The 15,774-nt window shown below is 39.6% G+C and overlaps 1 protein-coding gene across 7 annotated transcripts in view; it reads right to left on the bottom strand.

The window, feature by feature from the left end:
• The window catches only part of EPS8 (epidermal growth factor receptor pathway substrate 8), a 128,958-nt gene that overhangs the window by 69,563 nt on the left and 43,621 nt on the right, over nt 1–15,774 (bottom strand). Inside the window, exon 1 of one of the 7 annotated variants that reach the window (XM_030464616.1) lies at nt 13,232–13,291. The exons of the other annotated variants lie outside the window; for them this stretch is intronic. The gene's annotated coding sequence lies outside the window, so the exon portion shown is untranslated. Of the gene's footprint in view, nt 1–13,231; nt 13,292–15,774 lie in introns of those variants that run through there. 7 annotated transcript variants of the gene reach the window in all.

Here is a 15,774-nt window from a genome sequence, read left to right as displayed (position 1 = left end):
ATCCTCCATCTTCATCAGCTACTTTTATAAAACTGGGCCGTCACAAGTCTCCAAACCCCCTTTGGATACAAAGGAAAAAGATCTCCCAATTGCTAGTATCAGGTTAGTCAAAACTCAGACACACAAACTTCATAGTTTTGACAGATTTTCAGTATAAATCAGGAATCAATGAGATTGAGAGCTTGCTGCTACTTTAAGTTGTTAGATCAAGTTGAACCTGAAACTTCAGTTATATCAGGGCTGGGTTCCATTTTTCTGACCTTACTCAGGACTTACTAGATTATGTACATAAAAAAGGTGTGCTTAGCATTTAATGTTTATTTTTTTGTTTTGACCACCTCCCATAACCACAGCCTCTGAGAAAGGAAGTTAACTGTTACAAGATTACAAGCAGAAGTGGCCTGGTTCCACAGAGGTAAAGCTTAATTATTTACAGTTTAGTTCCTGGGAGACTAGATTCCAAGGTCCTTTATTACCAAGAATGAATATAAATCACTGGTTTCTATTTTTATAGTGCAATCACCAGCATTCAGTAAGAGCTCTCAGGTGAGTAGGAGGAGACATCCACCCTTAAGTGATACCAGTGGACAAACTTTATGAGAGAGAAAAATGACAGAGAATAAAACCAAAACGAAATAGGATGGTATGTTCCAAAACAAGAGGAATACATAAGTTGTCAGCCTCTCTGCTGAATCCTCAAATGAGAGAAGCTATTCAGAACACACCAGCAGCTCTCCTAGGAAATCTCTGAACAATGAAAGTGAAAGCTTTCCTGAGCAGCAGGAGCTGACTCTTCAGCCCAGTTTGGAGAAAGCTGGAGCCACCCTGCTAACCTCTGTGCCCACAGGACACACTACACATTGGCTTCAGAGAGCCTGACAACACTGCATGGATCTTCTACATGAACCTGCCCGTGAACTTGTGTAACCAACAAGTTACACACATCTGTGCCCCATGACAGGATCCTTTCCCAAAGCACCAGCATGGATGAGTTTTGCTGGCACAAGGACGGGGGGGGAGATTCTGTAAGGTGACATTGGCAGGAGCAGTACGAGTAGCAGGCATGAGCTCCCATCTCTGCTCAGGCACACATTGGGGAGGAACAGAAAAAGCACAGGACCCTGTGATCCAGGCAAATACAAAGGTTTCAAAAAAAAAAAAAACAAAAAACACCCTTGGCAGCAGGCACAGCAATATTGGCTGGTGTCAGCTTTTGAAATAAGAAAATGACCCCCAGGAGGAACAGGGATCTTGCCTGCAGCTGGGAGGTGCACCTAGCAATGCAGAAAGAACCAAGTGCCACAAACCCCTGGAGACAAGAAAATCTGAAACTGGTGGTTATATGCTATGGCTTGGACTAGATGTCATCCCAGGTGACTCTATTTGTACCTTCACTGCACTAACCATCACAGCTCCAAAGGTCTCTCCTCCTTCACGACGGAACATATTATTTCTCCCCACTTCACTTTTGTGGTCAGAAAAAAAAAATTGAAAGAGAAATAAAGAAAATAGAATTATTATGAGAACAATGATAAACATTAGTACTAATTAAGGCAGCATAGTTCAAGGCAGTATCTGGACTCCCCATGGCATGGCTTGCATGCACAGCCTGGGTCACTAGGCCCGGCAGCCTCACAATCTGCCCAGACTGAAGTTGGCTTGGATAATTTGCAAAGAGGATCCAGAAATAATCCAGGTGATTTGGGTGTGTGTAACTTTGTAATACAGGTATTAACTGTACAAACTAAAAGAGTACAGTTTTCAGTACCTGCCTTCTGAAAACAAAGATAGTTTTGGGCAACCAAAGCTGAATATCAGTATAAGATATGCTCCAAGCCTCCTGTTAATTTGACTTCCAAGCAGGTATTTGTACCATTTCAGATTTGCATTTACTGTTCAAGTTCCACAAGCATGATTCTTCTACTTCAAGGAAAAAAAATGCTGTATTATACACTCATAGTCAATGTACATAGGACCACAAACCACCATCTGTAGAATAAGCACATTAGGAGGGTACACATCGTTATAGCCAAGCAAGACTGTGATGCTATCAGTAGCAAAACAAATGCATACTTATAAGGGGAATGGAAGTTCAATGATTCAGTAACATTAACGAGTCAACTGCAAACTGAACATACATAAAAGCATCACTAAGACATATTATCGCAGAAAGCTTTATTCTGGTGAATAAATAGGATCACCCTATTGTTAGTGAGTTATTTTTAAATCAGCATAAAGGAATGCGAGTTAATGAACTGTCCGAAGTGACAAAAAGTTACAACACATTCTACACACACAAACCTGCGTAGACTTAGCAGTAAATACTTTGTGGCTAGCTTTCTTTTAAGAAGAGTTAGTAAGAATTTTAAACAAAACTCCTACCAGATATATACATAGACCTTTATTTTGATGAGCCATCAGTTAGATAGTGGCTTATCAAGTTCCTTTGAATACCAGCCTACACAAACATATAGAGTTGCAAAAGAGATATAGAAGCTTAACTCCCCTCTATCTTTTAGCCTGTGAATCACCTATTGTTTCCCAATTCTGTGCTGTTTACCAGTTCTTTGGCCAGTTTTTGCTGGCACAAGGCTGTCCCTCTACTCCCTAACTGTACTATGTTTAAATCACAGTATAAATTGCAGAACAATTCAGGTTGGGAGTGTTCTCTGGAGGTCATCTAATTCCACGGTGCTGACCAAAACAATGCTAACTTCGAAGTTGGACAGAGATATGATATGTGAGTTGTGTGCAATAATCACACTGACTCCTCAAGCCACCAGAAATTCAGTAACTGACCAATAAATACCTTCTGACCACCAATAAAATAAACTGGCTCATTTTGGTCCCATGCTTACATCCTGTTACATCTGAATGGGATCAAGAACAGAAGTAAAGGGCTTGGCAAGACCACAGCTGCTGACCTATGACTCAAATACAGTTCAACTGCATTTTAGGAAGCCTGCTTTGGGATAATCAAACTGATGAAAAAGCAGCATAGTACAGACAGAAAGCTGCAGGAGCCCAGAAGAGGAAGGCGGACAGCGTGGTGGGGGGAAGGTTGTGGGTGAAAGTCAACAGAGTATTTCTCTGGAGGACAGCAGCACAGCTCAGTTGGCTAACACACAGATAGGTTCCTGCAAAACCATTTAGTATGGCTTGCACAGTCCCTGGTGACACGGAGATCCCACTTCATGAAGACATCTGCATTCACAACAGCCTTGCTGCAGCTGTTTGTACACTCCCCTTAACCCCGGCCTCACCAAGGGCCTTGGGGAGGAAAGAGATTGAGTTACAAGCAGCTCCATCCTCTAGCATAGAGCAGAGCATGAAAACTAACTAACACAGACAATTTGTCAGGCTGTAAATTGATCTCATCATTTGAAATGAGCATAATTCATGTATACATACACACGTACACTATATATGTAAATAAGAATTGTAGCACCACAAAATGCCCTGATATGTTTGGCTTTGCCTCTTTGGACTTGGCACATACATTGAGGCTACAATAAGGAGCTACGCCAAGTGCAACAGGCTGTACATTATTTAATGGCTCAGCCATCCCACACTACAGTTTGTTGTGATTACCATATGCAGAAACAAATTCTGTTACCTAACAAGCTTGAAAATGGTTGCTCAGGATGGTCTTGAAAGCAGCCTGCATTAGAAAGTATGTCCAAAAGATGTTCACACTTTGACCATACTAGAAAATTGAGTAACTTCTTATCCCCCAGCAACAGTAACAATGAGAATGTTCTGAGCAAATTCCAGGTCCTTTAACGAATCATAATGCTTAAAGTGACACACTGCTTAAAATCCCTTGGTGGCTGTAGTGGTTCCTGGCAAAATGAAAGCATTTTTCCTTTCACACTTCCTCTGTGCTGACCTTGGTGGTGGGAGAAGGGCAGCGTAGATGAAGAAATAGTCTAAAACACTGTTTCACTGTTTGTTTTTAAGCACTGAATTCACATTTTGGACACAAAGCCAACTTTATTGAAACCATTTAAATCTTGCTGCTTAAAAAAAGATGTAGGAGTTTCAACAAACATTTCAGGCCCTCCCAACTACCCCTTTCTGCATGGCAAAGAAGCAATAGCATGAACAATCTCAAAACCACCTGAAAAACAATCAAACAAAACCCCCTAAGAAACCAAAGAAAAAACAAAAAACAACACCCAACAAAACAAAACAAACAAACAAAAAAAGGGATGGGGAGGGCTTGCTTTTAACTTCACATAACCCTCACTTTTCCCTGTCATTTGCAATATGTCATAAATCACTTCAGTCTTTTGCAGGTCTGCAAATCTGGTTTATTTTTAATTTTACCCTTTCCCAGCATCTTACAGTATCCTGCCCTCCATGAATAAGAAAAAAGCTGTTAACAGTTCAGAACTGAGTTCAGACAGCTTCTTAATACCCTAGAGTGGTGACTTCCAAATTTTTGGATTGTCAGGTCTCAGCATTGGTTTCTTACAGACAGGTATCTTTACCTTTATATTGATTGCTTTACCCTTAAAAGAAGTAACCTCATTTTTAAGCAAAAGTTTCCTGTATGCCACATCTGCCCTCAACTCAGGGGATGTCTCAAAGTCAAGATAAAAAGCTGGGGCAGAAGCTACAGAGTATACATTAAATGACATAAAGAAAAGTCACCCCAGAGGCTGCAAGCTTAGTCCTCAGCGTAGCTGCAGCAGCCTCCTGGGAACCTCTGCATCAGCCCATGATCTGCTCAGTTCTCCTAATTACTCGTGAACCTATTTCACCCTCTCTGACCCCACACATACCCTCTTGGTAAACAATGATTTATTTAGAAACTGCTAGCAATTACTCTTTTCAGGAATTAACACCAAGTCTCAAACTTCTTAAGAGCACCCAGACAAAATGTTACTCTAATATAATTAATTCCTTTTACTTCCTCTTTCCCTCATAATTCATTGGTTATTTACAGCCAAGTTGCATGGGCTCATGTGCTTCCTAACAGTACCAGCATTCTTGTAGTTCTGGCTACAGTAGAAGTGATAAAAATAAAGTCAATAAAATTTGCATGTACCAAAGCTACATAGCAAAGCTAGGTAGGAATAAAGGAAGTATTTGAAAACCTTATGCCCATCTCATACTACACTCTTGCTTTTTTATGCAGGTTAAAAGGTATTTTACCACAGGTATTTTATCAGCATCTCTAGGGTGGCATACAGATGACTTAAACAAAAAGTTCTTTCAAACCTATTTGATAAATATCGAAATAATTGAGGAAATAAAGGGAGTAGGCTTGAAGCACTTCTTCTGAGCACTGTTTTCTCCCCATATGGGTTTATACTTTCCTTCTGCAAAAGTACTAAACTCCAAAATAAATAAAGTAAATGCTTTGAGAGTAAAGGCAGCAGTTCTGGTCTGATGAATCACATAAAACCAGCACCTTTGCACTCAGCAGATCAGCCTCCGGTGTGCAGTCAGGAGCGATTGCTGCTGACTAGTGAGATAAATAAAGTTCTACTACTTCCATGCTCATTTGAAACAGGATATCAGTGCTATTGTTGTGCAGCAAACTGAATACTATTGTCTTCTATATAAAGCTAAGTTTGTCATTAATTTTCAATTACATATCTGGACAGCTCTGGCTGCACCACTCAATAACAAGTAAGGGGACAGGGAGACAATGTCCGAGCATGCTTTACTCTGCACAGACTTTATGATGTGAAAATGCTCAGGAAGGGAGGGCAGTCTAAAAGCTTGGCAAGTGTTTAATCCAGAGCCAAACAGAAATTCCAGCCTCGTAAAGCTGCTTTTAAACAAGCACTTTCCAGATACAAGGACTGCAGTTTTTCTTTATAAAATTCTACAAATGCAATCAATCCCAAAGGGGAAAAATTAGTGCAACAAATCAGTAAGCAAGTGCATTGGTATAAAAGATTTAACAAGAAATTTTCACTGCCAAAGCTCAATGTCACATATGTGGGCTGCAGGTACTGTACACAGAATAAAAATATAACACACACATATTATAGGTAAATTCCAGATCACAATCCCAGTGAAGAATATGGATCAGACAAAAAATATTTTAACTTAAGATACTACCAGAATATGACTAATGTGTATTTTACAGGACTGGTTAGTAAGTGATTAGAAAAAAACAGGCCCTGCAAGTTCTCAGCATTCAAATTGGCAAGCTACCACTCTTAGAAAGTGTGAGGAGACAAAACATGCTTAAAAGCAAGAGTTTAAAATATTTTGGAGTATATTTTTACAATACTTCGAACAAGTAACTAGTCATAGTGCCTGCTCTTTGAAGTCTTGGAGACAGATAGATAAGAAAGAAGAAACAGACAAGTAAACAAGAGGCCTGGTTTCCAGGGCCTCCCAGGATGCACAGACAAAATACATCACCCTTATTTTCTTTCCACTATCTGACTTGGAGCTCCTGAAAGACAACTATTCCTCTTAGATCACATAAAACATAAGCCCTATCTCCATCTGGAAGCACCAGCATCTTTAGTAACATCTCAGTAAAAAGTCAGTGTTGTGTGTCCCATCGGCTTTTTTTTTTTTTTTTTTTTTCCTTCAATTGTTCATCTTAATGAATAGGCACAAAGACTGAATTTAGTAGGTGTTATCTCTTCTATAAGAAGCATTATTAAAACACTCAATTTCAGGCAGTACTGATATACATGCTTGTGATATGTCAGATACATTTCTCTTCATGCCATCGAAGGATAAATCAAAAACTTGATATGTTACTGACAGTCAGAGGTTTCCATTCCTTCCATATTTGAGAGGATGACTGGCATCAATGAAGTATTTGAAAGAGTCTCAAAATGGTGCCAGAGAAGATTAGAGGAACATTCTAGTATTCCTCTAATTCGAATTAATTAGATTCTAATGGAAAAAATCTGCTTTTAAACATCTCTCTGTTAATATGTAGAGGTACCACCCATGCAGCTCACAATCACATACATACATGCTGCAAACATTTGCATACCAGCACAGCTACAGCAATTTATTGCCATGATATTCAGATGATGATATTTTGTTAAAAATTGATGTATTGGTGAGAAATTGCCATGGAAGCAAAATAAAACACTATTCCACTTTTTTAAAGCACAGGATAGTCACTTGTATCTATCCCTCCAGAGAAGGTTTGGGGTTATCCTCAGTCCTCGGAGGCCTTGCACTGGCTTGAGCTTTGATAGTCTGGGCTGCCACACTCTGTCTTTCTGAAACTTTGCATCTGGCTTTTTTACACCTCCTAAATCACAAAGTACAGCACATCCTTTGCCACAGGAGGTAGATAATTTCTTTCCATGCTTTACTTTCCCTCTAACACAACCTTGCAAGCACATACTTTCAGTCAGCAGTAAATTGTGAGGCTGGCTATGGGAAAATGTCCTTTTCTACCTCTGACACTCCTTTGTTTCACAAGGAATTACTGAGAAGCATATTTTGCCAGCTTTTATGACTCAAGTGGATGAGGGCGGCAAACTTTCAGAGCTTATCAAGAGATGTTCCTTTAAATTAATGATGGTTTGCTGGGCAGCACCTGGTAAGTGCTGGCACTTCTCTATCTGCTAAACCAACCTACTCTACAATTGGCTTTTGTGTTGTGCATGGCCTCAGTTTGGGTCACGTACACACGGTACAATAAAGAAACACATTAAAGACCTTTCACATGAGCCCATCCATCCATACAGCAGTGCACTGAGAACTTTAATCCAGTCCTAAAATCAGCAGTCCCTGGGCATCACTATACCAATGTTGCTATGCTCATGCTTGTACTGGCCTGATATCTCAGCCCACAGCTACACACATACTGTCTTGGTAAATTTGCCTGGCAACCCCCTTTGGAAGGGATCTACCTTCAACTCTGCAATCAAACAAAAATAATAATATTAAATAATAATAAAGTATATATTACTTATTATGATATATAATGATGTCTATTAATATAATAATATTGTAATAATAACAATAATTATTATTAATAATAATGCTGCAGAAGCAGGCGGATTCTTACTGGGCAGGCACTTTACTAGAGAGCAAGTGTCAAACCTTTGCTGCAGAAGAGCTCGCTTAAAAAATGCAGAGCAAAAAAGACCAAAGCACCATACAAAGCTAGCACATAGCTGAACTACTGTGTTAACAAACATTAAGGACATCAGCATATGGGATTTCCATACCCCATTCTTCCTTCTGGCCAATTTCTTCTGTAGTACCTCCCTAAGCAGCTTTCTCTGTCATCTTTTTCTCCCCTTCAACTGCTCCCTTGCAACGGAGAACGAGGTGATGAAGGAAAGTGTTAAATACACAGTAAAAGTCCCTTCAATTTCACCTCTCAAGAAGTTGTTCTGCCACCTGCACTTCCAATCCTCAGTCAGTTTTTGCTTTCTGAAATGACTGTGCATATAAATGCATGAGCTTTATGGGGCTCTGAACACTTCAGAGCCTTAGCCCTTTGCTATTCAACCCAGTTATTCCGTAAGAATCTAGGTACTTTCCTATACTTTCCAAGGGAAGTAGAGGGAAAAAAAAACCCCAAAACAAAAGTTGCTGAAAACCACCTTTGTTCCTGAAGTTCCACTAACCCACTGTCATCCTGAAGCCACTGCAGTGGGCAGTCTCCTAAATGCCTCCTCCCAAGCAGGCACAGCCCCTCTCTAAGGGACAGGGAGAGGAGAGACACACAGACTATGCAGTTCGCTTGAAAACTGTGTAAGATCTGCAGCTAATGGACATCAAAGCCACTTCTGTGTTCCTCTGGGAAAAGCATACGCTTACTTTTTTAAAGGCTTCATGTACACATTTCAAATCTTGGAAGAGGAGAACATTCCAGCAAAAAGTTTGAAATTGAATTCCTTTACACAAAAGCGACTGGTTTGAAGTAATGGCTGAACCTAAATGGACGCCCCACCCCACATCACTGCTCACAGATTCTCAGCTTCAATTCTGAATGGGCAGATTCCCCATTTAAGACATCTGCTGCTACCATGTCCTCATTTTGTATTTCTGTTTAAAAAGTTGAGAAACTATGTGTTCTATTTCATAACCAGTGTAATAATCCTGGATTTTTCAAACATTTGTTAGTTCAAGCAGACTTAAAATACACTTAAGCTCAGTTGCAAACAGATTTTAGCAGACAGTAACAACTCAGGTAGAAAAATGAATAACAATATTTTTTCCTAGGCTGACCCTGATGGTTGGACAGGTACCTGGGATTTATATGACATGATGGTTACTAAAACATTCACATCTGTGTATTAAAGCTGTTACCAACGTAGAATAATTTTCTCTCCCTTCTGATTTAGATAAGACCAGAAACAAAATACCCAGTTGCAGTTCTAAGTGTTAATCTCCTTGACTGATCACAAAAGTCAGTAACTGGACTGACTTGGTTCTCCCAACTTAAAACATGTAAGTGATTAACATCCTCCTGCACTTTGATATGGTGCTGAAAGGTCTCTCCTAAAGAGAAGACAGAACTTCTATTTCTTTTTACAAACAAAGATGGGGAGAAAAAAAAAACAAACAAAAACAAACCACAAACCACGAGACAGGAGGAAAAAAAGGAATTGCTCTGAGATAGGGTGCTTTTAGCTTTAGTAATTCCATACCTATTTCACTGCAAGTTAAATCTGCATACCTTGTTTTCCCTGTTTTTCTCTTTCCTGCAAAGAGAACAGGTAACCGGAAAACCAATACATTGATGAATATAAAAAATATTTAAAACAAAAACCTATTAAGGTTGAAGTCTAGTCAATCCCAGTCCTGGAAAGGCTGCTACAAGTCAGACCTTCACAAGGCCCTTTATTTAGCCTGGATTCCTAAAAACCTGGGCAGATAGAAGTTGCTGATGGCAGAGCTGAAACAGCTGATTCCTTTGACAAGATAGAATTTTTAAGGACTAAGCAGGAACAAATGCATGGCAGCACCATGTGTACCATAACTACCCCATTTTGAATGGCTATTAATTAATCTCTACAAAATCCAAGCAGTATACTGTAAATTAATCTGTGTGTTTGCTGTGTATTGCAAATTAGTGTCACATTTAAATACAAATAAATCAGAAATCATATTAGAGTGATATACTTTGAAATAGAAATTAATACAAAGTACAGACCTTTAATAAAAGAAGAAATTAAATAATAGTCAGAGAAGCTAGATAACTATAAAACCACATTCAGATGCTAAAATCATACTTCATTTGCTCTTGGTGAGTCCCTAAACATTGACACCCTGATGAATCCTAATGACTTGTGTATTTTGGTTCTAGAAGGGCATTTTTAATCTTTAGAAGCAAAACAAGTTTGAAACAAAAATGCTTCTCATGAGGAAGCAAAATATGGACTGGCATCCTTACTGTACACCCATGCCAAAGCATCTTCAGAAGAATATTAATATCTCTCAGACGCAGAGTTGCTATTATCCAAAGCCTTTCTTTCTCAGTGTTTTATAATTGAAAAAAAAAAATTAAAAATTAAAATTACATCAAACTCTTAAATCCAGCTTTTTCTGCTTCTCTCTTCAATCACTTACTGAAAGGAATTCAAACTTCATGAGTTGGAAACAATCATTCTTCAGTGCTACACACCAATATAAATCTCAGAACACAAAAGCGTGGTAACAAGAACTTTGGAAAAAGTCAGCTTTTAGAAAGAGAGGAAGAAAATAAAGAAAATAAAAAGAAGGAAACAAAAAAGAACAGCATGTAGTTTTTCCATGTATTCAGGTCCACAATTACTATTAAGCTAATTGAAAGCATCCCCTTAGCTCTCATTCACTGCTTGTCTTTGAAGGCTCAGTATGAACTTGAGCAGGGCACAGTAAACAAATACACACACCAAGATCAATCTAAGCTCTCTTTCTAAAGCAGAAAAATAAAAAACAGTTACTGTAAAAAGTAACTTTGTTTCAGTTCAGTCTGACAAACTATAAGTAGTATTCCTCTTTTGCACTAAAGAAAGATACAGAATTTTTTGAAAATACAGAGCTGACATGATCTTTTTCAGGAAAGGATGAGAGGGAGGTTGTGTATGGCAGAGAAGGAAATTGAGGGATAGAATAAATCCAGAAGTAGGGCAGCCATCAGTGTTGCATCTGAAGCAATCACCACTCCCTGACCTGCTGTAACCTATGCAGAACTGGTGCCACAAATTCATCTTAAAATGCACTCAGACACAGGGGGGGCTGCACCTGGGAATCCCTTGACGTGACTCAATATGCACAGCACACTGCTCTTATGGATTCAGGGCATTTTAAAAATACATTTAAAAATTCTAAAAATCCTCTCAAACATCAGGTAGGGTTGTTTGCAATTTAAGACATTTACAGATCTGTTAAAATATTAAGACTCTTCTAAACTATTTAAAATAAATATTGTATAGTAAAATACCAAAGTACCGACATTAAATGTACCAAACTCAGAGAAATAAACCAAAAGTTAAAATACCAGGGTAAGGTGACTAAGTGCAATTTCTGCCCCCCAAATTTTGGAGGACATCCAGGCCAAATTACAAATTTTGAAATAAAAATGATGTTATAATAAGCTACAGCAGATTTAACCTGAAGTGGAAAGCAGAATTCATATCTTTAAAACATTGCCAGTATAGGATATCCTGAAGACACATCAATCTACAGCAATATTTTTTTTTAATGTCACATGAACTGTAAAAAAAAAAAACCAAGTCTTTAAAGCAGACTATGAAATGAATGTATTTTTTCAAATCTCTGTGTAGTTTGACCCAGGTTTTGAATATAAGCAGTTTGAGCAAAAAAATCCCACACTGCTGCTGAATCAGTGTTCACTGCCTGGACTAGCTGAACATAGGAGGGGAAAAAGATATTGCAGCCACTGCAAGCACCAGGACTTCAAGTAGTCTCTATTTAGCATCATTAGTAGTCACAAAGTTATTTCTGAGCAATTTGGTCAAACATAGACTGTGTGGTTAACCCACTCCTTAATTAGATGACTAATTTGGAAGGTCAAATGATAATATCCAACAGCACACTGACATCTGAAGGATGCAATGACTGCTTCTAGCAAACTAACTGAGAAGCCAAACTGGTCAAGAGGCAGGATCTTGGAGAAAAAAAAATATATCACCAATAATAACAATAATATTAAAATTTAGTGCAATTAAAAGGGCTGATACAAAGACAATGGAGTAATAAAGCAGTTCAGTTCAGTATGGCTCCACTAATTTCCCATGGGCTAATTGCAGATGGCAAGCAGTTCCTGCCCCAAGTGCCACCTTTCCCACCTACAAAAATGAGTACTCCCTGGCACTTGGGAGCATCCCTCTGTCCCACCTCCATACAGTCCCTCCTCTCTAAGCAAACAGCCTGGCACTCAGCTTGCTCCTCTCTTCATCCCCATCATGACCAAAGCTGGAGACAACATGGGTGGGGCCCAACATTTACACCCCTGAGTCACTGCCCTGTGACAACAACCACAGAGCACAAAGGGCCTCTTGAATCCGCAGTCTGTGGATTCCTCGATCATGCAGCTATTGAACCTTATCTACCACTCCTCAAAACTCAAGTATGATTTTTCTCCTATCTGGTGGCAATGTTTCCTGCTGCCTTCTTCAGCAATTTAGTTGCCTGAGAAGAAAGCAATTGTTTGTGGCTTTATCAAATTAGCCCCCATGTTTCTTCCAGTGCCAACAGTAAAGGATATAGGATAAAGGACAACCCTGAACATTCAGTTCTGTTAGGGAATTTAAAACCAAAACATGATTTTCAACTTTTGTATCATTAAAATGACTGTGCCAAAGATAGCATGATGACAGAGAGGTGAACCAGCCATAACCAACGATAACAGAGTCCAAAGTATTTCATACATCCTGGAAGGAATTCCTGTTGCTAGAATACAAAAAAATAATGGCTGAACAAGGTGTCCTAAGTTACCTTGGACTTAGGCTTTTCATATTGCTCAAGAACCTATTGATAAGCACTTTCATTTAACTACTTCCAGTTAGGGGCAGAGGGGAAAGAAAGTTTACTGGAGAAATATAAGCAACAACTGGTACATTGAGAACAAATGTCCCTGGGTCCACTTAAATTTATTTCCTGCTCTGAGACCAGAAGCTCCTTCCTTGCTTCAATGGGATGGGCAGGTGTTCCCAGAACCCTCAGTAAGTTCTCGGATGACATCAAGGTGGGAGGGAGTGTCAATCTGCTGGATGGTAGAAAGGCTTTACAGAGGGACCTGGACAGACAGGTGGGTGCCCCGACTCACCACCTTCCTGAAGCTCTGACAGGAGGGTCTCAGTCCTGAGGAGCAGGATACCCTCACTCGCTGGCCACCCCAGACAGCTGCAGAAGATGGAGGAAGCCTGAGTAGGTTCAAAACGCACTGGTGTTACATGCTTTAAAGAACATCAGAGAAATGAGGCAGGATTTTTTCCACAGCTCAAATTACCCACACAGATAGCAGCTGGCAAAGGGTGTTTTCTGACCACTGCTGTAATGATGGGTGAAGTACAGTAGAAGTTAAAGATTGACAAGACTGGCAATTAAGCTTCCAAGAAATTCTTGGTCTCAAAGTCAGCTTTGTCACTTGACAGAGTACAATGAAAACCAACATGCAGGTCTCTAGGCATTATTCACATGAGTAACAACTATTTACCAATATCCACTGAAAGAGCAAAAAGTACCTGGAGTCTTGGGTTGAAAGACTCTACCTCATACCAGGAACGTGACTTATTCTTCCTGCACTTCTTGGATTGAGGAGGAAAGGGGGAGGGTACTTAGGGTATATTTTTTTCCCCTTAAATTTTCTACAGGAAAAGTTCTACTTCATGCTTCATTTCCCAGTGCCTCACGTAGGATTTTCATTCTGCCATGAGTGCACCTACACCCACAGACACTGACAAGAGGGAAACAACACCAGCACAGAGAGGGACCCACAGGCACCCCACCCCAACCCACAGGCACAGCTCATAATCTCCCATTCATATAATATAACAATATGCTCCTTTCCAAAGGGAATGTAGTTTTATCTCCCTCCTTCCCCAGTCCCAGTAGGGCCAGGGTCTGTGTCTCCACATCACCTCTTATGAAGAGCTCCCCTTCCTTCCTCCCAAACTCACAGCTATCTTCAGTATCTATTGACAGACTTAAGCCCTATTTAAAGGTTGCAGCTGAAAGCAGTGACTGCACTAAGCCAATGGGAAAACATTTGAATAATCTGCTAGGCTAACAGAAAAGACCTTAGAGAAAAGGCTATGTTCCTGCTTCCTGCTCAGTACAATATTTGCTCTGAGCTGAAACCAAAGTTGCTCCTGCAAGTGTCACATGTGCCATGGGCACAGCTCAGAGAAAGTGCAGTCATTAAGAGTGCCACCTTGGAGATGTCCCAGCCCCACTTGCACAGGTCAGTCCTTCAAGAGGTTATCTTGTGTAAAGAAAATAATTCCTTAAGGAAGATGTGTCATATTCTCCCCCCTCTACTGGATTCACTATGGACACTCACTAATTCATATCCCAGGGACCCCTTTTCCCAACCTCTACAACCAGGAATGTTGTAGAGATGGCACTGAAGGTCTCAATGGTTATAACAATTCTAGGTAAACTTTAGTATGGAAATATTATTTTATTTCAGTACAGTACTTGAAACAAGCAACTGTCTATTAAAAAACAATTTTAGATTGATTATAAATGATATATCCATGAGTAAAAATAAATAAAGATCAGATTTCAGCCAAGTTCTCTCCTTCAGTACAAAAACTAAACCAAGCCTTTTACTGCAGCATCTGCTTTACTATATACTGAAAGTTGTTAGAAATACATGCTTCATTACTTCAGGGGCAAAATCCTAACCCTTAGGAAGGAAATCCTTAGGATTAAGACTGTGTATTTACAGCTAAGATCAAACTAAGCTGAAAACAATTTTATCAACAAAAATGCAAACATGGTAGCATTTTGTGTCAGGAAAATAACTTCAAATAAAGCCTAATGTTGCTAGGTTCATCATATTTTCATAATCTCAGAGGAATCAGACAACGAAGATCTACAAAGTCTAACTAATATTAATGTTTTAAGTTCTCACAGAAGTGATCTTTTTATAAGAAGTTTCACTGCTAATAAGCTATAAATGGTCAGATGGCCAACAGCTGAAGATTTATCAGCATTGTACAGCACACACTAATTTGGTTATATACTTTGACAGATGACAATTGAAGCCATTAAAATCCTCAAATAACAAATTCATTCACAGTTAGTAACTTTCAAAGCCCCAACTTTAAAAATAAATATTTCGAGCACAGACCCTATGAAGAGAGGCTGAGGGAGCTGGGGCTGTTCAGCCTAAGAAGAGGCGGCTCAGGGGAGACCTCATCACTCTCTACAACTCCCTGAAAGGAGGTTGGAGCCAGGGGGGTGTTGGGCTCTTTTCCCAGACGACTTTCAACAAGACAAGAGGGCATGGTCTTAAGTTGTGCCAGGGGAAGTTTAGGTTGGATATTAGAAAGAACTTCTTTACGGAGAGAGTGATCAAGCATTGGAATGGGCTGCCCATTGAAGCAGTGGATTCTCCTTCCCTGGAGATATTTAAAAAGAGACTGGATGTGGCACTCAGTGCCATAGTGTAACAACCGCAATGATGGTTCAAGGGTTGGACTCGATGATCTCTGAGGTCCCTTCCAACCCAGCCAATTCTATGATTCTATATTTTAAGACACAATCAGGCAGTCCTGAAACTCAAGATGACAAATAACCTTGACTATCAGCATAGAGGTGTCATCTTCTTTATGACTTAGGTATTGTATGTAGTTCCTCACT

The sequence above is a fragment of the Calypte anna genome, chromosome 1 (genome assembly GCF_003957555.1).
Source record: "Calypte anna isolate BGI_N300 chromosome 1, bCalAnn1_v1.p, whole genome shotgun sequence".
NCBI lineage: Eukaryota > Metazoa > Chordata > Aves > Apodiformes > Trochilidae > Calypte > Calypte anna.
The sequence above is the reverse complement of the archived record's forward strand: the minus strand, read 5'-3'. Positions and strand labels throughout refer to the sequence as shown.